Source organism: Peromyscus eremicus, unplaced genomic scaffold, assembly GCF_949786415.1.
Source record: "Peromyscus eremicus unplaced genomic scaffold, PerEre_H2_v1 PerEre#2#unplaced_535, whole genome shotgun sequence".
Taxonomy (NCBI): domain Eukaryota; kingdom Metazoa; phylum Chordata; class Mammalia; order Rodentia; family Cricetidae; genus Peromyscus; species Peromyscus eremicus.
This window is the reverse complement of record NW_026734771.1, coordinates 1-22,386: the sequence shown is the minus strand read 5'-3', so window position 1 is coordinate 22,386 and position 22,386 is coordinate 1. Positions and strand designations below refer to the sequence as shown.

The following is a 22,386-nucleotide window of genomic DNA, read 5'->3' as shown; positions in this document are numbered from 1 at the left end:
GATCTCTCATATCCCAGTAGTGTCATAGAATGAGGAACCAGCCTTGGCACATAGGCTTTTAGGGTGTGAAAATGTTTAGGAGTCAAGACATAGGTCTAGAGAAGTGTTTTAGTGGCTAAGATTGCTTATTGCTCCTGCAGAGGACATAGATTCAGTTTTTTTAAACTTCTTTATTGAATCTTTGGGGGTTTCACATCATGCACCCCAATTTTGTTTACCTCCCGGTAAACAACCCAGTTTACCCAACACTCCAATATCCCTGTTGCAATCCCACAACCATGAAAGAAAGCAAAACAAAGTAAGCAAGCAAGCAAGCAAAGAAAAGCAAGAACAAAAACAAAACAAAACAAACAAAAAACAATAAACTGTAACAGAACAAAAACCACACCAGAAACAGAAAAAACCCTGCTGCTTCTTCTCTCCTGACTTTCCATCACCTCTTCATCCCTCCTGATGGCATTGGAGGCTTTGGTGTGTCATATAGTCTACCCTTTTGTCCCATCAGCTCGACTGGCAACTGTTCATTGCAGTGAGTCATTGATCTGGTTCAAGGCCGCTGGTTTTTGGTACACCATCCTCACTGGATCCTCACCAAAGCTCTTCTGGGGTATCCTATGTCTTAGAGATCATGCAGGTATTGTTCCAGAGGCTCAGTACTTTCATGAGCTCCAGCAGGACCTAGATGGGGTAGATGCTAGGGTGGGTCCACCCAAGACCCAGTTGTTGATCTGGGTGTTAGCCATGCAGGTCAGATCAAGCCACTGGGGCCGCCTGCCTCGGGTGTGGTTGGTAGGATCAGCTGCCCTATATGCATGCCCTCAGGGTAGGACCCTGGACCTCAATAAGGTCCTTAACAAGAGCTTGGTCTGGATGTCGCCACTGTCCCTAGTGGCAGCATGGTCTCGAGGCACTAATAACTTGGCCCGTGATCTTGGGTCTCTGCATGGCCTTCGATAGCAACAGGAGCATCAGACATCAGCACAGTAGGGCCATGGACCCTAGCATGGCTCTCAGCCACAGCTCAGGCCCAGACTAGCCATGTCATTGAGTAGCGGCGCAGGCCATTCAAACATGGATACATCCTGATCTTCGGACAGCAATCTGGACTCAAGTGCCTGGTTTGACCCTAGGCTTCTTCATGGTGCTCGGAGAAACAGGGCCACATATGTAAATCCAGACGCTGGCTGCTACAGGACCAGCGACCAAGACATGGCCCTCGGTGGCAGCCTGGACCCAGGTGGTAGAACAGACTACCCATATCTGAGGCGTGCTCCCCATGACTCTACTCAAGCTGTAGGCTCCGGCCTAGATCCTGGGCCTCTGGGTGGGCCCTAGTGGCAACCTGTGTCCCTGAGTTCAACAGAGATCCCAGCTGCAGTAGGATTATGGACTCAGATATGGCCTCATACAGCATCTTGGCTCTATTGACATCCTTGCTCCGAGTGATAGCTCTGGTCACTCAAATCAGGGTGGCTCTGATAGCAGCATGACCCCTGGACACCAATAAGCCCAGACCCCAGGCTTCATGTGGCCTTTGGTGGCAGCATGGGGACATGGGCATCAACATAGACCTTAGCTGTGGTAAGTTCAGGGGCACATACATGGCTCTAAGCAGCAGCCTAGGCCTGGTTGTTACCATGGCCACAGATGACAGCAAAGGCCACCCAGATCAGTACGGCCCCAGTGGCAGCATGGCTCCTAGACCTGAACTTGGACCCAGGAGGTGGCCCAGCCCACTGGAGTCAGCTTGACATTTGATGGCAACAGGAGCCATGGATATCAACACAGACCCTGTAGACTACTGTAGGACCTGAGACCCACACATGGCCCTTGGTAGCAGCCTGAGCCTGATATCACAATGGTCCCAGGTGGTAAAGAGACCTCCCTCCTCAGTCATAGACCCAGATAGCAAGCTGGCCTCCAATGTCTGCCCAATCCTCTTCATCTATCTTCTTCCTTTATGTATTTTTCCTTGGCATATGACCTGCCCAGAGCCATTCCCTGGCGGTGGATGGGTCCTGAAGAGGGTATAAGGAATTGGCAGAAGAAGAAAGTAAGCCAGGCCATGGTGGTTGGGAGAATCTTGCAGCCTGACTAACTAGCAGCCAGAGCATTTCTTTATTTATGCAGAATTTAGTTAGCAGGGATACATTCATGATGTTCCAAAACATAGATCATATCATTTTTGTTTTTGGACATGTGTTTCACTTCCTTTTGCTCATCTTTTAGTCATCATTAATAAACTATGACAGAACAGAGTTATCATTTCCAATCATTTCCCTCAAGTTTTGACCTCATTAATAAACAGAGTTATCAATCTTACTCATAAACCCATAACCCAATTTTTGAGAATCTAGACGCATATGGCAGCCTGTGCTCAGGCTGGTTGTTTTGGTTGCTTCAAGGACATTAGACCAAAACAAAATCTTCAACCACCCTGGGCATTTTGCCATGTCCCAAGCAGTGTATTATTAACTCTTAGTGGTCAGAGTGCCCAGGAAAAACCCTCAGGCTAAAGCTGCAGTTATTACAATCAATGTTCACATTTATATCCTTATAGAATTTGTCTATATGTCTAATCCTGGCATTCCGTTGTTCCTTGGTCATATGACATTATAGTGGCTCTACATGAGCTAACTTCTAAGAGAGGCAGGTCTTAACATCTCGTACTTTTATCACCTTTCCACTCCATAATTTATTTATCAGTATGTCTCTATGTAGGGCAGAGTTGTATGCCATGTAATTGTCTGAGTGTATAGTGGGAAGAGACTTGTAATCTGAGCTGTGGCCAACTCCTCTAGCCCACCAGATCTTGTTGACCTTTCTGAATTTACTTTGTTTTGAATATCTTGTTCCAGTGTAAGTACAGAGATAGATGTTTCAATAATGTCTCATAGCCTCATGAAGAGACCTGTGGCTACTTTATGTGTCACAACCTCCAAGGCGTAAGGAAGACCTTCAAGTAGATAAGAATATCTCCCTCAAAGTGTGTGTGTGGGGGGGTTAGTATGTTCAGGACTTTCCTGGGTAAGCTTAGAAGCAGAAATCCTGGGAGAAGGCATAAATGATTCATAAGAAATTTTCCATCAATCCAACATCCCCAAATTGCACAAATATTAAAAGTGCCCCAAGTATGTAACAGGTGGAGATGAAAACCGAAGGTGGCATGGCAGCCATCATGTGGCTCATCTCTGCTGGATCTTTGTCAAGCAGCTGTGCTGGCTTTATGACTTCTGCCATTCCATTCAGATATGGCTGTGCCAATGAACCATTCCAATTCTCTTACGCACCTAATTCTCCGACCCTTATTTCCTTAAAATGAGGGGGCCCACATGCCTGACCCAAGGACCTGGACTGGCTTTCTTCTCGCCTGCTGGGAAGGTCTGACAAGCTAGGCTCGGTCTCTAGATTCAGTTCTTAGCATCTACATGGCAGCTCACAACTACCTGCAATTCCAGTTCCAGGGAATCTTATGCCCTCTTCTGGACACCATGTGCTCACACACACTCATGATAATCATATAGGCAAGCAAGCACATACACATACCTATAAACAATTAGAAAATCCAAACTCTCTTTCTCTCTTTCTCCCTCCCTCATCCCCTCATCCCTCTTCCTCCATTCCTCTCTGTCTCTCTCTATTTGTGTGTGTATAACATTAAGTTTTATATATATAATGTATACATATATATATATTCACCTGAAGTTATATGTGCATAATATGCCTTACATAAGCCACAATTCTATATTAACTACAATAGATGTGTTGAAAATATAGCAAACTGAAGTGCTACCCAACATGCCAGGCTTGGATTTCTTTGGTTGAAAAATTGCTAATGTAAATGCTCGTGTATAGACATCTAAGCTATGGTCATGTTGCCTGTTTCAAGGGCAGTCTCTTGAACATTCTGTAATTATGATATCCACACCTCAGGGACTGTGATGATTATAGAGAGAGCTATAGAAAACTCATGACTAGTTCACAACCTAAAATGATTCATGCACTTGCTTTATAGCCTGAAGAGTTACCAGATAACTTTGTCTAACATTTAAAACATACGATTTAAGATTTTTTGTCTTAGTAACTCACTTTGTTCACTTTGAAATTTTATTTTCCCCCTGCATTCAAAGCACATTTAAATGCATCTATAGATAAGATCATAATAAGCCTGCACAAAATGTCACAAAGAACAAAGCTGCATAGAGATAGAGAGAAATCCCTGCTTTAGTTTATGTAAATCTGCTTCTTTAAAAGCCAGATTTGTTACAAACACTGTAATATTTTCTAAAACTCCCATTACTGATAGAAAATGAGTTTTACAGCACAAGAAAATGAAACACAAATGCATAACCCCTTTGCATCCACATTCAATATAGTATTTTTTCTTAAAAGGAAACAATTTACATTTAAAATGTATAAGCATTAGATACACATGCAGAGATGTAGCGGTACCTGCTTTGCACCCTGAAGAGTGGCATTGCAGTTTTTTTCTAATCTGTATTACTATCTATTATCCAGTGCTTGTGTGAAAGCTATTTTAGCAATGTTATTTTAAAAATTAAATGATTATATTATGGCTCAAGCACATGTTGGATCTCAAACTCAATATCAAATATGGCTCTCTACCTCTGAGAGAAGTTTATAAGTTTCAATCCCAGACCAAAAGCACATTCAAGAGATGCGGAGAAGTCTTAATTTTAGTTTAAAGGTGTGGTTTTTCCTCAGATGGCAATTCTGTGGTATTGTGACAGCTACTCCATTCATATGCCAGCAGGCTACGATGAAGAAACATGTTTTTTTAATTTATTAAGAAATTTCATTATTCATTTTACATACCAATCACAGATCACCCTCTTCCCTCCTCCCATCCCTCCAACCCTCCCCCACCCAACCACTCACCCCCAATTCCCTCCTACAAGAAGGTAAGATCTCTGCTGAAGAAACATGTTTTTAAAGACATTTAAACTATAAGTGTTTCTCACTCTTTGCCTCCTGAACTTATCCCCTTTTCTACACAAAGGAATCTCTGCGAATTTCATTGTAGGACATATTATTTCCTGTGTCAGACTGTCTTGATGGAAGCTCTCTTAAGTGAAGTACCACTACATCACATTTGCCTTTCTTCATTTGTTTTGATAGACTTTTCCCTACCTCTTATAATACCTTTCATATTTCATCTGAACTGCTTCATTTTAAATCATACTTCAAAGTCGTATGAGAGAGAAATCCTTCCCTAGCCTTTTAGTTCAAAATATTTCTTATAATATTTGTATTTTACTCTTCTAATGCCAGTATATCTTTTAAAAATTTAATTATTTAATAAAAAGCAGAAGTTAGGTTGTTGGAATAACTATTTGAAAATGTTGCCGGGTGGTGGTGGTGCACGCCTTTAATCCCAGCACTCGGGAGGCAGAGGCAGGCAGATCTATGTGAGTTTGAGGCCGGCCTGGTCTCCAAAGTGAGTTCCAGGAAAGGCACAAAGGTATACAGGGAAACCCTGTCTCAAAAAAACCAAAAAAAAAAAAAAAGAAAGAAAGAAAGAAAGAAAGAAAATGTTGATATGTTGGTACTGTGGGAACATGTATGATATCAGCATATCAGACTTCATATAAGGTCTACTCAGCTCCTGAACTGGTCTAGGGTGGACCCCTGTGGAAGCCCATGCATCATTGCTGAGTGATAGCTTCACTGTGTCTCCCTTCTGTTACACTGGTCATCATCCTCACTTGACTCTCTGTGTTAAGGTCCCTATGTTTGTTGAGGCTGTCTCTACATCTGTATAGTGCTCCACATGGTGACTTGACTGTACCTAGACATGTATGAAATTCTTTAGGCACAAACTCTTGTAAAGAGATCAGATTCAGAAATTAAGGACTTAAGCATTTTCATTTTCTTCCAAGGAAATGTTTACTCAAGTCTCTAAGGTTAAGATAATTAAAAGAGTTTTTTTTCGTGAATTTTTCATTTCTGTTATATTACTCCTTTTCTTTAGATTGACTCCATTCATTCAAATTCTTGTTAAAAGAAATTAAAAATCTATAATCTCAGGTTATAGGATCAGATCACACACAGAACAGGCAGTTCTAAAGTTCCAAAGAGCCAAATTGAAAGTTCAAGTTGATTAAAGGAAATAATGGGAAACTATTAAGGCATATCTGTTGATTTATAAGAACCACAAAGCAAGGGGGGGGGATCCCATCAGATCACTGGATGAACTCTGGCCAGTAGTAATAGGAAAGGGTAATGGGAAGAATTGAATGTGTAACAAAAACCATTGCAGAGATGCTATAGTTCATGGCGCATCTGAAGCCACAGAAACCTGTTATTGGACCTTGTTTTAAATAATTGGTTCAACCAGTTTGTATATTTTCTTAATTTTATATAATATTTGAAAGATGCTTCCAGGATTTTGTTCTGTACTAACCTTGTTCTGATTGGACACTGTCTTTTCAGTGTTTCATAATTTGATATGAAAAACATGAAAAGAGAAAGGTGTGAAAGCCTGGAGGTAATGAGTTCTTCCTTGATGTGATGTCAGTGTTACTGTGCAGACCTGCCAATGTGACAGTGATGTAAAGTTTTGGTATTCAACAATTACAGTGAAACTAACAGTTATAAAATCATCTCCTCCTGATTAATATGAATGTACTGGCTACAATGAGTAACAATTTAATAGTGAGCTATTCTTCCCTCCTTTCCCTTCTCTCACTTGTGTTCATACACACACACACACACACACACACACACACACACACACACACACAGATGCCATACTATCATGCACCTACTGCCCTTTCCGTCTCTGCTTTCCTTGGATGGCTTTTTTCCTCTCAGCCCATCTGAATCCTGACCACCCCTCAGAAGTCACTGTTCAGATGACACTCATTTGTCAATACTGAGACTTCTTCTAATAGCCTTTTATTGTTATCTGTCAATCATAGCCAGTACAGTCAAGCAGATGCACACAGGACACACTTAGTCAAGTTTATGATGATTTATCTATCATTCTACAGATGGAACCATAAAAGCAGAGACCATGTAGATAGGTCATAAGTGTGACCTCTGCTATGCAGAGTTGGTTGGCACTGCACCTGTCAGAATCCTGTCACTAGTATGACACCAAAGGATTGGCATTAGGAGAAATCACCAAACTGGGTAGTGATCTCAGTGGTTAAAAAAGAAATTTAAAATGCTGTTGTTTTTTTTTTTTTGAAAACCTTTCTAGAATTGTCATCACACACTAATGTATGATATCTATGATACTATTTTTGTTTCTAATGTAATCAAATGATTTATAAGCAAGGTCAATTGTAATGGAAATCATGGAAAGGGAAATGTGATAGTATTCTTCTTCATTGTATTCAGCTTTCTCCATCTGTATATCAGTGATTACTTACAGTTTGCCTTTCTAGTTCTTTAAGAAAATGGAATAGGTGACATTAATTTCAGATATTTACTTGTTCCAGACATCTTTACATTTTTAAGTATAAGGCATAAATGCCTTATGTGGTTTAACATATTAAAAGTGATAGAGTCTGAATCCTCTGGGATCAGATCCCTGGAAATATATTCAGACCTCTCAAATGTTTCACAATTTAAAATACACACACACACACACAAAAAAAAAAGAAAAACACAGACACACAGACTTTTATGAGAGAGAGAGAGAGAGAGGTTTCATTCTGTAGACTATGCTGGCCTTGAGCTCTCTACCCTTCTGCCCTAGTCTCCAGAGTCATATCACTGTATTGAGATAAAAATGACTTTTCTAATCTCTATATTCAGTAACTAAGAGCTTGTCAACGAAACCACCAAAGGATAACATAACAGAAAGAAGAAAAATCCAATTTAGTTAATATTTTATATATATAGGAGGTAACAGAAGAGGAAAATCAAGCAAGTGGTGAAAGAAAAATCTTTTAAAACTTTGTTTCTTTTCTCCTTCTTTAATTTTTGTGGTACTGAAATGGAATTGAATCCTATGCACTCATGACAAGTTGACCTTAACCATGATATTTGAGCTGTTTTTCTTGCCTTGAGATTCAGCATATCACATGCTATGCCAAATGATCAGCCCCAAACACATACATGCAAGTAACAGTATGCAGTCTGAATAGGTTATATTTAGGAATATGCGTATACATGTGTACATAGACATCATATATACATCTAAATATATGTATATATATGTGTGCATATGTATAATTTAAGTATACATATACTCATATATCAAATGCATACACACAACATATACATACACATAATATACATAAACATATACACATGCAATAACAATTATTGGAAAAGAGCATGAATTTGAAGGAGAGCAGTAAGAGATATGTGGGAGGGTTTGGAGGGAGGAAAGGCAAGGGAAAATTGTAATTAAATCATAATCATATATATATATATATATATATAGAAAGAGAGAGAGAGAGAGAGAGAGAGAGAGAGAGAGAAAGGGGGAGGAGGAGGAGGAGAAAAAGAATAAGAACAAGAAGAACAAGAAAAAAGGCAATTAGGTGTCATTTAGAAGAAAAATCCCATGGGGAACCTAGTAGGCATATATTAAAGAAGATAATGTTTATTTCAGAAATGTTTATTTACATAAACTCATACTGAATTCAACTCTGTTTCAATGATGGGTTTCTTGTCAGGGAGGGAAGGAAACAGACACCTTTATAAAGGTAAGTTTATGACCTGCTTTTAGCTTAGTAAGAGAAGAACAGAAAATGCTTCCTATACCTGTTGAATCTCATTTGCCTTCAGCTCAAAAGAATATTCACTACAAAGTGACATATTTTGAGGTGGCATGTTGTGACTACTTTTAAGTATGTACTGTAATATGCACAAGACTGCATCTTAATTTCCATTTTAAAGGAATGTTTCTCATTTTGAATTATTGAAAATGGAGATGTGTCTTATGTTGGAGAGGAGGATGCAGTATGAAGAGGCTAAAAGCTTCTGAAAAAACAGAATAGCAGAACTCACTTAATAGCTGACAAGTGTGGTGCACAGCAGTGGCAAACGCCGATTGGAAATCTTCATTTTCAAACCATAGCTTCAGCACTTACAGAGAGAAATTACCTCAGTTTAGTATCTCCTTAAGCCAACTTTCTTAATCTATTAAGTACAGCTAACAAGACAAAATTGTAAGTACTAAAGTTCTGTCTAATGCATAAAGCTTTTAGTATTATTTCCTCTGCTAAAATAATTTTGCCATGTATTTGATTTCTTTACTGAATAATAGTGGTGACATTTGAGTTTCCCAGGCCTGTGACCAATTCATAGAATTCCACTCAAACTGCCAAGTTGTGCTGAATAACTGCTTTTGTAATTACAATAATAATAATGAATAATCAAACATGAACAGATAAATCAAAGCAGTAATCTGTCTCATCCTAGCTTCCCAGACATTGACAAAACATGGACACTCAATACTCAGTAAGTACCCTTTCCAAAATATTGTGACATGCCTACTTCCCCCTGCAAAGCTGCTAGGTGGACCAGAAGAGATTACATATGGGTAGGCATTTCTACTAGAGAGGGCACTACACATGAGTTCAAGGCATAGGCATGCTTATACATGCTGACATAAACATGTGGTTCTCTTTTCCATATCCTACATACTATCACCCACTAAAGTGTTCTCTGAACGTAGGAGATGAAATCCTTAGTATAATTAGAAAAATATGTACTTGGAAAAGATTCACTTTCTATGTTAGTATTTTTAATGTTATTTTTTAGTTAGCAGGACATTTGTAAATGTTCCTGGGACTTACTGTGATGTTTTGACATACGTTTCTAATACAGTTTTAAATTAGAAAAACTAACAAAATTGTTAACTGACATTCACATTTTGAGTGTGTATGGTGAAAACATTTAAAAACTATCATTTGTGCAAGTTTGAAATACATCATATAGCCTTCCTTTTCTTTGGTCCCTTTCTATGAATCATACAACCACTGATTACTCTCCCACTGAATATTTGTACCATTTGATCAACATGTGCCTTTTCCCAATAGCCTTTTACTCTAGCCTTTCGTAGGTATCACACTCTCTGTTTCTATAAGATCAGGTGTAGCTAGAGTTTTCCTGCCTTGCCCACAGTCAGGACAAATCTTTGTCACCCGCCAGTCCCACAGCCGCTCAGACCCAGCCAAGTAAACACAGAGACTTATATTGCTTACAAACTGTATGGCCGTGGCAGGCTTCTTACTAACTGTTCTTATAGCTTAAATTAATCCATTTCCACAAATCTATACCCTGCCACGCGGCTCGTGGCATACCGGCATCTTCACATGCTGTTTGTCATCGTGGCGACTGACAGTGTCTCTGACTCAGCCTTCCACTTCCCAGCTTTATTCTCCTCCTTGTCCCGCCTATATTTCCTCCTGCCTGACTACTGGCCAATCAGTGTTTTATTTACTAACCAATCAGAGCAACACATTTGCCATACAGAACATCCCACAGCAATCAGGTTTTTAGATTTTTGTAGAAATGAGAACAAGTGGAATTTTTATTGATGCATCTGATGATTTCTCATAACACATTATCTCCCATGTTCATCCATATTACTATAAATAATAAGATTTAAATTCTACAACCCTAGCTAAATGTTAGTCAACCGTGGACGTATGGATATAAATAATTTTTGACTCTTGCTTTCATTGAGTTGAAACAAAGCACATTGCTGTATTTTAATGATATGCAAATGACCTTGAGACAAGATAGTGCTGATCCAAGGCATGTGATTTTATATGACTGACCACAGGACAATGGACACTACAAAGCCATTTCTCTTTTTCTTTAGAAAGAAGGGAGAATACACTAAAGTAAGGCTCCCTGTTGGAATGAGTCTGCTTCAACAGGGCGATGATCACATGGAGTTACCTTGGGCTTCCACTAGATTTCTGATACCTTTCTGCTCCTAGCACAGCATTTAGACTCTCCCATATCTTTATTACACTTTTAGAGTGAGGAAATAAAGTTGTTATATCCATAAGTTATTCTAAAAGCAAATCTCTACATCTAGAGGTCTCTACAACTGAATAGGGAAAGTGAAGAACCTATCATTTTGCTGATATGTGTGAACTATCTTATCATCACAGTGTTATTCTATAATAAAGATCTATAAGCAAAAATGAGCAAAATGAGCAAAAATTATTCATATAGTTTTATATTTTAATGTTGATGGAATCACAGTCATCACCTTGATTTCAAGCAAAAAAAATTCTCCAAAATTCTCTGAATACTGAAGGTTGAAATATGTATACATACACAAAAGAACACAAATGTATAAACATTAATTTATAAATATGACATTAAACATTGAAACAACTGACAACAAATGCTACTGAGGTTGTGAAGAAACAGGAACCCTTATTTACTGTTGATGAGAATGCAAAGTCATGTAGCCATTCTGTAAATCAATATGAAAATTCTCAAAAACTAAAAATATATCTACCATATGACCATTGGCATATGCCCAAAGTACTTGACCTACTACCCCACAGATACTTGCTCGACAATGTTCATTATCACACTATTCACCATAGCTAGGAAATTGAAACCATAAATGTCCTTCAACAGATGAATGGATAATGAAAATCTTTTTCATATACAAATGGGATACTATTTATCTGTAACAAAATATAAGACTATGAAATTTCCAGTTAAATGAATTGACCAAGAAAAGATTACATTGAGTGAGGTAACTCAGATCTGGAGAGACAAATGTCTCTTATTCTCACTCTTCTGTGGCTCCTACCTCCAAATCCTCAGGTTTGAGTAGACAATATAGAGTAACCACAGAAACCAGGAAAATATAAAACAATCATAGGTGGGGAGATGGCTTGGGAGGGACATAACTGGATACAGACAGGTCTTATGAAGTAGAAATGAAATAATGGGGGAGGGAGTTCCAATTGTGGAGAAGGGACAGAGGTCAATACAAAAGGAGGAAAGGTGAGTGACAAGTGACAATAAGTCTGTTGACAAAGCCTCATACACACACACACACACACACACACACACACACACGTGTGTATGTGTGTTTGCATGTGTGTGTCTGTGTGAAGTTAAGCCACTTGAGTTGAAAATGCTCCCAATTAAAAACCAGAATATTAAAAACCCAGTACCAATCACAAGAAACCTCCATTCAAATAGTTGGTGTAGTCCTATTGACTCTCAAAACAGTACAGGTTATTGATGTAGCTCTTCATTCCCTCTCAGGGATTGAGGACAGGCCCCTATTGATGAAGACACTTACACTTACAACATAGGACTCAGATGATTTGGGCTGGATTTGATGCAGAAGCCCCTTTCCTGTGGTCTAGCTCCCATGATTCTAAAAAATAAATACTATACAAGTTGCCATGAGAGGAAAGTAATCAAATAGCCTGTCCAGGTAAAATACCTGTGAACTATGATCATTACCAACAAGGCAAGAAATGCATAAAAGCAGCAAAACATCCACAGATTTGTGGTAACCACCAGTTATCTAATTGGACTTAAGGCCCATGTAGCACAAAGGAAATCATGCCTGGCACTGGAAACTGAGTCACCTTCCCAAGGCTAGTGAGATTACGGAGTTTAGAAAATAATCTAGCATTGCCACTTTGCTTGATCAGCATAATTCCTTACTATATTCTAAATAATATCTGTATACCTGCAGATAAGCATAACCATGATGCCTCACCCAAAAAAAAAGCCTCCTTTTACAGCAAATAGAGAACATCACAGGAAACAACTGAGTGCAATGCAGAGATCATGAGATTGTATGGAGCTTTCTTACAGAACCTAAGACTACCATCCCAGGAATGACACTACCCACAATGGCTTGACTCTCTCCTATCAATCACTAATTAAGAAAAGGCCTCAAAGGCTTGCTTACAGCCCAAACTTATGGAGACATTTTCTTAATTGAAATTTCCCCCTCCCAGATGACTTTAGCTTCTGTCAAGTTAACATAAAACTATCCAACACAGACAGGGATAGATTGGTAGTTTATTGGCAGTGGCAGGTAATATTTATATAAACACACACTTTCACACACACACACACACACACACACACACACACACACACATACACGTGCATACACATACAAACAACCTGTTAAATCTCTTTTTGTTAGTGGTGTGTATATGGTTTCAAGACTGACCACTACATTGGAAAGCCAACAAGAGTCTAACTCCTGGGAAAGGCTAGTTCTCCTAATCCCAGCATTCGATACTAGCCCATAGTTCTTTGTGTAGAGATGGGAATCCATGAAAATTGCCCCTTTTCATGTTAATTGATATTGTCATTCCTTGGGTCAGTCTTGTTTATGCAGCCATTTTGTAGGAGTAACTGTCTCACAGTAGACTTCCTGCTATTCTGGCTTTTACAATATTTCTGCACCCTCTTCCTAGACAAAGATAGATACAGGAACTGTGATGCAAATGTATTATTATTATTATTATTATTATTATTATTATTATTATTAAAAGTCTCTTGAATCCAATTAGTGCTGATCATATGTGAATGAGTATGGGGCACCAAACCAGGTATAGACAACCTATTGTTTGCCACATCCCCAAAGGAAAATGAGTCTCTCTCATTCAGTAGAAATCAGCAGCTAACAGTTCTTTGGCTAGGGTTGAGGCTATAAGGACTCTTCCCCAACCCACGTGAATTTTGACTAGCTTGATCTTGTTCAAGTTATCACAGCTGCTAAAAAGTTTACATGTACATTAGAGATATGACATCTGGAAGACAGCATTTTGCAGCTCTCCTCCCCATTTTCTAGCTCTTGCATTCTTTGTTCCCACTCCTCTGAGATGTTCCCTGAGCCTTCATGAGAGGAGGTTGATAGGGATGCCCCCTATGGTTGAACACTCACAGATACTTATTCTCAGCAATTTGAACAGTTATTAGTCTCTGCATTATCTACTGAATAAAAGAAACTCCAAACTCCCTTCCTAAGGTGAAAGAAGCACAGATCTATGGATATAAGCACAAATATTAAGAAGGGGGCTTGGAGACCATCTGTATATTGGCTTATAATCATCTGTAACTGCCATTCCAGGACAATCAATATACCTCTTCTGGCCTATGCAGGTACATTCATTTTATATATACGCGTGTATGTGTGTGTGTGTGTGTGTGTGTGTGTGTGTGTGTGTGTGTGTAAAACATACACATAAACATAACAAAATAAATCTCTTTTTTTAAATAAGTAGGGATGATAATATGATAATTGAGTAAATAATGAAAGAAGGTTCCCTTCAGGCCTATGATTAACTCAAAAAATAAGTAGCCCTCTTATATACAAATGATAAATGATCTGAGAAAGAAATTAGGGAAACAACACCCTTCGTAATAGTCAAAAATAACATAAAATATCTTGGAATAACTCTAACAAAATAAGTGAAAGACCTGTGTGACAAGAGCTTCAAGTCTTTGAAGAAAGAAGTTAAAGAGGATATCAGAAAATGGAAAGATCTCCCATGTTCATGGATAGGTGTGATCAACCTAGTAAAAAATGGCAATCTTACCAAAAGCAATCTACAGATTCAATGCAATCCCCCATCAAAATCCCAATGCAATTCTTCACAGACCTTGAAGGAATAATACTCAACTTCATATGGAAAAACAAAAATCCCAGGATAGGCAAAACAATCTTATACAACAAAGGAACTTCCAGAGGCATCACCATCCCTGACTTCAAGCTCTGCTATAGAGCTATAATAATAAAAACAGCTTGGTATTGGCATAAAAACAGATTCATTGATCAATGGAATCTAATTGAAGACCCTGACGTTAACATACACATCTATGAACACCTGATTTTTGACAAAGAAGACAAAATTATACAATAGGGAAAAAAGCATCTTCAATAGATGGTGCTGGCATAACTGGATGTATAATCCATATCTATCAACATGCACAAATTTCCAGTCCAAATAGATCAAAGATCTTAACATAAATCCAGTTATACTGAATCTCATAGAAGAGAAAGTGGGAAATAGCCTTGAACGCATTGGCACAAGAGACCACTTCTTAAATATAACACCAGTAGCACAGACACTGAGAGAAACAAATAATAAATGGGACGTCTTGAAACTGAGAAGCTTCTGTAAGGCAAAGAACACTGTCAATAAGACAAAAATGCAGCCTATAGAGTGGGAAAAGATCTTTATCAACATCACATCAGATAGAGGGCTGATCTCTGAAATACATAAAGAACTCAAGAAATTAGACAGCAAAATATCAAAAAATTCAATTTAAAAATGGGCTACAGAACTAAACAGGGAATTCTCAACAAAACAAATCTCAAATGGTTAGAAGACATTTAAAGAAATATTCAACATGCTTAGCTGTCAGGAAAATGCAAAACAAAACAACAATGAGATAGCATCTTATGCCTTTCAGAATGGCTAAGAAAATAAAAACAGAAGACAGCTTATGTGGAGAAAGGGGAACATTCCTCCACTGCTGGGGAGAATGCAATCTTGTACAGCCACTCTGGAAATCAATATGATGGTATCTCAGAAAATTGGGAATCCACATACCTCAACATCCAGCAATACCACTCCTGGGCATATACCCAAAAGTTACTCAACCATGTACAAGGACATTTGCTCAATGATGTTCATCGCAGTATTGTTTGTAGTAGCCTGAACCTGGAAACATCTTGATGTCCTTCAAAAGAATGGATAAAGAAAATGTGGTACATTTACACAATGGAGTATTATGCAGCAGTAAAAAATAATGTCATCATGAAATTTGTTGGCAAATGGATGGAACTAGGAAAACTCATCCTGAGTAACATAACCCAGACCCAGAAAGACAAAAACAGTATGTACTCACTCACAAGTGAGTGTTAGAAGCAAAGCAAATGATAACAGGGCTATAATCCACAACCCCAGAGAAGCAAGGTAAAGAGGGGGACACTAAAAGGGACACACAGGGATCGCCCCAGGAAGGGGAAAGGATTAAGACTCCTGGGCAAACTGAGAGTGTGGAATAGAGGGGAGGGAATAGGAGGGAATGAGAGGTGGAAACATGGGGGTGAGACAAGGAGAGAGAGAGAGCAATGAAAGAGATATCTAGACAGAGTTTACCATTAAGGGGATGGGGAGAAATCTGCAGCTAGGGAAAACCCCGGGAATGCACCAGATTGTCCCCAACTAAAACTCATAGCAATGGTGGAGAGGGTTCTTCAACTAGCCTTCCCCTCCACTCAGATTGGTGTGTACCCTAATTGTCATCATACAACCTACATCTAATGACTGATGGAAACAGATGCAGAGCCAAGCACTTGGCCAAGATCCTGGAGTTGAGGAGAAGGAGGAAGGATTATAGGAGCAAGGAGAGGGGTCAGAATCATGATGGGAAAAACTACAGAAATAGCTGACCCAATATAGCGGGAGCTAATGGCCTCTGGACTGACAGCTGGAGAGCCTATATAGGACCAAACTAGGACCTCTGAATGTGGATGAAAGTTGCATCGCTTGATGTGAAGGTGTTTGTTGGTCTCCTGGCAATGTGACCAAGACATACCCCAGGTTCACAAACTGGCTTTTTAGACTCCATTCCCTATGGTGTACTGACTTACTTAGCCTTGATGCAGGAGGGAGGGACTAGGTCTAGCCCCAACATGGTATAACAGCCTGTGTTGACTACCTAAAAGAGGCATTACTCTCTATGAGGAGGGCATGGGGGTGAAATGGGAGTAGGTGGGAGGAGGAGGAAAAAGGGATGGGGGATCTGGCTGGTATGTAAAACGAAAGAAAATCTTTTTTAAAATAAAAAAAATTATAAAAATAAAAAACAAACAAAAAACATCAACAAAAAGGTTCTCCAAACAACCAAGGCTGTTGCCAAGACTACAGGTTGCTCCCCACAAACATATGGCAAGGCCACATTGGTGAGGATACCACCTACACAACTCACTGACCATGGAGGAGTTGACATATATAGAACCTCAACACCTATCTGCAGAAATCTTGATACAGAAAGATACTCTCCACAATACTAAGGAGAAAAAAAACAATTAACACAACCACAAAACCTTTGACTTACTAATGTCCTACCTGCAAGATATGCTAGGGCAATGGTGGGGCACAGCTTGTCAAGTAACCAACCAATATCTGATTTGACTTAAGGCCTCCTCCACTAGATGGAAACTGTACCCAACACTGCTTGGATGACTGAGAACCTTAGACAAGATTGCCCAAGAACCTAGGGTAAATCCAAATAATACTTCACTAAATAATAAAAATGTAACAATAGATTGATTCCTAAAGACATTCTGCTAGACTTATATATCAGCTCCTTGCTCAGTCATCATTAGAGAAGCTTCCTTCTGTAGCTGATGAGAACAAATACAGAGACCCACAACCAAGCATTAGTAGAGAAAGGAGGTCCTGAAACTCTCATCCCTAAAAGGGAAGCCTCCATCAGATCCCTCTCCTCAGATCTCAGGGAACTCCTCTGAAGAAGAGCCAGAAAGAGTGTAAAATGCATTGGATACAGAGGGTACCAAGAAAACAAAATAATTTAAGCCAATATGAACTCATGGAGACCAAGACAGCATCCACAGTTCCTGCACAGATCTGTACTAGATGGGGTCCTAGAGTAGAAAAGAGTAGTGGACACAAGTCCTCATCACTAACCCAGAAGGTGTCACCAATTGATAACCTCTTTCAAATGAAAATTTAGTTTTCTCCAAGGGAGTTTCAGTGGAGAAACAAAGTACTCGTAAGGGTAGGCTGCACCCCAGAAGTAGATGGCCAACAGAAAACAAACTCAGTGGCGTTTTTGAAGTTCCGTTTGTCATTATGTCATGTCATGGATTTTTTTCATTATCTTATTTTTTAATTTTAGTTTATTTATGTATTTTCCTCTCTTTTTATGCTATAGGTCTTTTGTGTATATATCTTGGCTTCCTGCTTATTGTTTTTATGGGGTTCCTGAATATGCCGTAGATTGGGTCTCTGATTCTTACTCATTCTCTTATGCAATTTTCTTTCTGTTTGTTTTGTTTTATCCTATTTTGATGTGTTATATTTCATCTTATTTTATTTTGTTTTTTAAAAAAAGATGGAATTCCACAAAGGACTAAGGATATAGTTCAGTGGTAGGGTTTTTATCTACTGATGCAGAATGTTCTGTGTGAGGCAGTCTGGCCAAGTGAAAAAGAGGATTAAGGACTTCCATGAGCTGACTCACAAACTACATCTTCCAGGGGCTGACTTCTTTGCAGTGCTCTCCTTTGGGTCTCTCTTAGGCCCCTGACTCCTCCCACCCCTCCCTTTGCCTGTCTCCTGAAGTCTCTTTCCTCCTTGGACTCAGAGACTCCACTAAAGCCTTAGGACCTGACCTACCTTGACAAGGCAGAGAGGGGTAGTCGACCCTCCAGTGTTGTTTGTTCACAGTTTAAGAAGGGCCTGGCATCAGGTGAAGTGTGGGGCAGCTTTCTGCCAAGGTGTAAGTGTTGCCACATTTGAAGTTGGTTCCAGGTGTAGTCTCTTTGTGCCACATAATCATGATTGCTGTCTATCTCTGCAGGATTTTTCCAGAAAAAAAAAATTGGCAACATTACACAGTGGCCCATAAACCAGAAACTTGTGACAAAATTTCCCTGGGTCTCCTACTATTACCTACCTGCCTGTCTCTTCACACTCAACTTTTGACTGACCTGCTTCCCAGCCTTCCTGGAACCCCTACAACATCCCAATTCAGCTTAAAGTTGTCAGATGATAATCACAATCAGCCCCTATCATCAGCAAAATGTTGGAATGTTAAGTCCTAACCCGCCTCCAATTGCAGTGCCACTGACAATGTCCTAAATGACAGTCTGGGCTCAGCTCTGCCTAGACTCTTGACAGGTTCAACAGAGGATTACTGAGGTATACACTCAGCACTCCTGGGAAACCTGTGAAATGGGTATCTGTCTGGTAAAAAGAGCTATCTCTCCCTACCTCAGCAAATGAGGAATCTAGGTCCCTATTAGCACATACCCATGACATACCAAAGTTCCATGCTGGCTGCTGCTCTCTTGTGGCTCTCAAACCTCCTCACCAGGCTCTTTTGGGCTGCATACTTCCCCCACTTCTTTAAAATTGGCATGACTTTCCTTACCATTCTGCTGTCCTCGGCCTCCCAAGGGGTAGTCATGTCAGCTTTGGACTCCTCCAAATGATTTTTGCTTCTTTTTGTCCCCAAGAAGTACCCATGGCAGCTTTGAAGTCCCGAAAGAAACCACCTTTCCACCTGGGAAGTGGCCTTGTTCAGGGTTTTACTGTTCCCTCCCTTACACTTACATGTGTGTCTAGTGGGTGTGTACATGTGAATGAAGGCACCTATGGAGACCAGAGGTGTTGAACACATGGAGCTGAAATTACACCAGTTGTCTGTGAGTCACCTTGTGTGGGTGCCGGGAATTGGACATCCATCCTTACTAAAACTATGAGAGGACAGAAAAAGAAGGGACAGAGAGTTCAGGACAGAACTGAAGCTGTATAGACAGAATTTTGTCTTAGATAAATAAAGTGAATGGACAAAAGAGCATGTTGTAAATAGATTCTTTTCCTTCAGATAACTCCATGGTGGACATAGTGTCTTCCCCTTGACTCTGGAAGGAATCATCTCTGAGCAGGCACCTGGGAAAATTCCTGTATCTACCTTTTGCATTTTCTTTCATTTGTCTGTCTGTCTGTATATCTGTCTGTCTATCTATCTATCTATCTATCTATCTATCTAATTATTTATAGATATAGTCTCCCTACTTATCACAGATTGGCCTGCAGCTTTCTATGTAGACCTCTAATGGTGCTATAAATAACTGGGCATTTGATGTGGAAGAGTGAACTAGATCTTTATCTCTCTGCCTGCATAAAAATCAACTCCAAATGGATCAGCTACCTTCATGTAAGACCTGATACTCTGGAATTACTATTGGAAAAGTAGGGAAAACTCTCCAAGGAAGAGACATAGGTTAGAACTTTGTGAATTAAACTCCATTCATCCAGGAGATATGGCCAACCATTGATAAATGAGTTGTCATAAATGTCACCATATGAACTAGTCTGGATATTATCAAATGACAAAAAAAATTTGCCTTTGTGTGAATTAAACACCCTTGGACATTGTTGGCAGAGCAAACATTGATTCAATCATCCTGAGACACAGTGTGGAGATTTCTCAAAGTCTGAAATCATGTCTGCCCTGTGATCCAGTCATCTCAACATTCTGGACATAACAAAGGAAAGGAGGTCAGGATGCCAAAGAGTCCTCTGTACTGCCCCATGTACCCAAGACCTGTTCCTGACAACCAGGCTATGGAGTTAACCAGTGTGCAGCAAGGGGTGAACTGATACAGCACAGTGCAGGACCCCTCATGAAACCAAAACCAGACCTGCCAGATGGCCCATGCTGTCTGTGTCTCCACAGGAAGAGAAGTGAGCTGCTTTTTGAGTTTCTTCTGACAGTGATTTGGTTGCAGGGGGCCAGGACTTCTGTCATTTTGGAAACCTCTCAGTCTCTAGTTCACAGGCCCTTGTCCCTTGAAGAAAACTCTGCCCCCTCAACAGGATGTGAATGGCAGGGCAGAAACATAAGTTGAGGAGGGAACCAGGTTACAGGCTACACAAAGGCAGTGCCTTGTGATTAGGAGTCAGGGCCCTTGTGAGCATTTCCACACCCAAATATAAGGATTTTTTGATGATGCTGAGATAGGACAACTGCAGAGAAAGATGGAAGTATTTCAAAATGAATCAAAACCTAATCCTTTAACAATGTGTCTAGCCTACAACCACATGTCTGTCTAAGAAGAATGTGATTAGGCCTTATAATTCAGGAGGTACAAACCTGTCACCCCAGTACCCAGGATTCTGAACGGGAGTATCAGGAATTGTGGGTCAACCGAGGCTACATAGCCAGACCTTGTCTCAGCAAAAGAAAGGGGAGATGGATACTGAGACTTGTGGTCAACTTGAGTCCACCTGAAAGACATTATGGTAAGAAAAATTATCCTTAAAAGAGAGAAATACTTCATATGTGGAGCCTAAAACAAAATTCTCCATTAGTGATAATAGCGGGATGGAGAGATGTTTCCAGGATGCAGACTAGGCAGTATGTAGGAGGAAGAGGGCAGAGATCTAATGCACAGAATGAAGACCAAAGTACATCATGGAGAATGAGGGTTGCTCTCACCACAGGGAGAAAGGGTGCATTCAGAAGACAGACATGCTGACCAATTCACTATCAGAATGTTTATATAGATATAAATCAGGACACCAGAGCATGTGGTTCAAATATACAAAGGAATTTATTGTAGCAAGAAAACAATCTCTTTATTCAGATATTTGTGCCGTGTATCTTTTTGTCTGGTGCCTGTCTTTCTTGGTAACACTTCTGCAGAGCAATCTTATGCCCAGCTCTCTGAGCATATCCTCCATGGCTGATCTTCACCTGGATACACAAGGCATAAAGTCATCAGTCCCTCAGCTCTCACTATCTAGGACCTTTCCTTAGAGACTGTCTTCATGGTTCAGTTCTCTAGGTATTGGTTGATGTCACTCTCTAAAAGGGGACCCACTCTAAAAAGCCCTCAAATTACTGTCAGTGTTCTCTATGTCTGTCCCTTGCAGCCGGCAGTACTTCTGATGGAAAAGTGGTGTCCCTGCCTAGGTGACCGAGAAAACAGTAACAACAGCTGACTCCATAGAGTAGATGGAGGGGACTTGAGCAGCACCTCACCCTCACATGGCTCCTGCCAGGACAGAGAGGCATTACCCTCAGTGAGGTAAGTCTCCAAGCTGCCTCAGACACTGTTCCACCAAAACAAGGAGTTAGTACAAGGGCCTGGGTGTTACCTGGATCAGTAGATATTTTCTTTTGTTGCTCTTAGTCCATCTGCTTGTAAGCCTCTGGCCCAAATTCTCTGTCAATCAGAAGCCTCTTCCATCAAGGAGACCTGGTAACAAGGCATTTTGTGAAGATGACCAAATGTTCACTTGTCCATCACCCTGTAACCAATCATAACTTCCCCATGGCCTGAGCAGAGAAGTATCACCTGTGTGTTCCCCCTTCCATCCAGTGTGTTAGGGCTTGAGTGGCATCTCCTGCTCTAAGCACCATCCAGTTGAAAATGTCCCTTGCTGAGTGTAGTCCCAGGAGTCTCCTTGGTAGCCCCAGCATAGGGTCATACAGGCAGCAAAAGTCTTTCCCAGCCTGCTGCCTGGAGACACAAAGCTTCAGCACCAGCCATGTCCCTACAGGATGTCAGAAAGAAAACAGCTAGGATCTTTGTGTGAGATACTGTTGAAAGTAGTATCTTGGGGTGTAGTAGAGTGTGGTCTTGGGGTGTACTAAAGTGTGGTTTGGGGTGTACTAGAG

At 40.1% G+C, this 22,386-nt stretch overlaps 1 long non-coding RNA gene across 1 annotated transcript; it reads right to left on the bottom strand.

Moving 5' to 3' along the window:
- Positions 1-21,444: 21,444 nt before the first annotated feature.
- LOC131901859 (uncharacterized) lies at positions 21,445-22,283 on the bottom strand. The gene is made up of 3 exons (XR_009376919.1): positions 22,064-22,283; positions 21,864-21,964; positions 21,445-21,459 (listed from the first exon to the last, which is right to left on the bottom strand). It is a non-coding gene; the product is annotated as an uncharacterized LOC131901859 (long non-coding RNA).
- Positions 22,284-22,386: the final 103 nt, after the last annotated feature.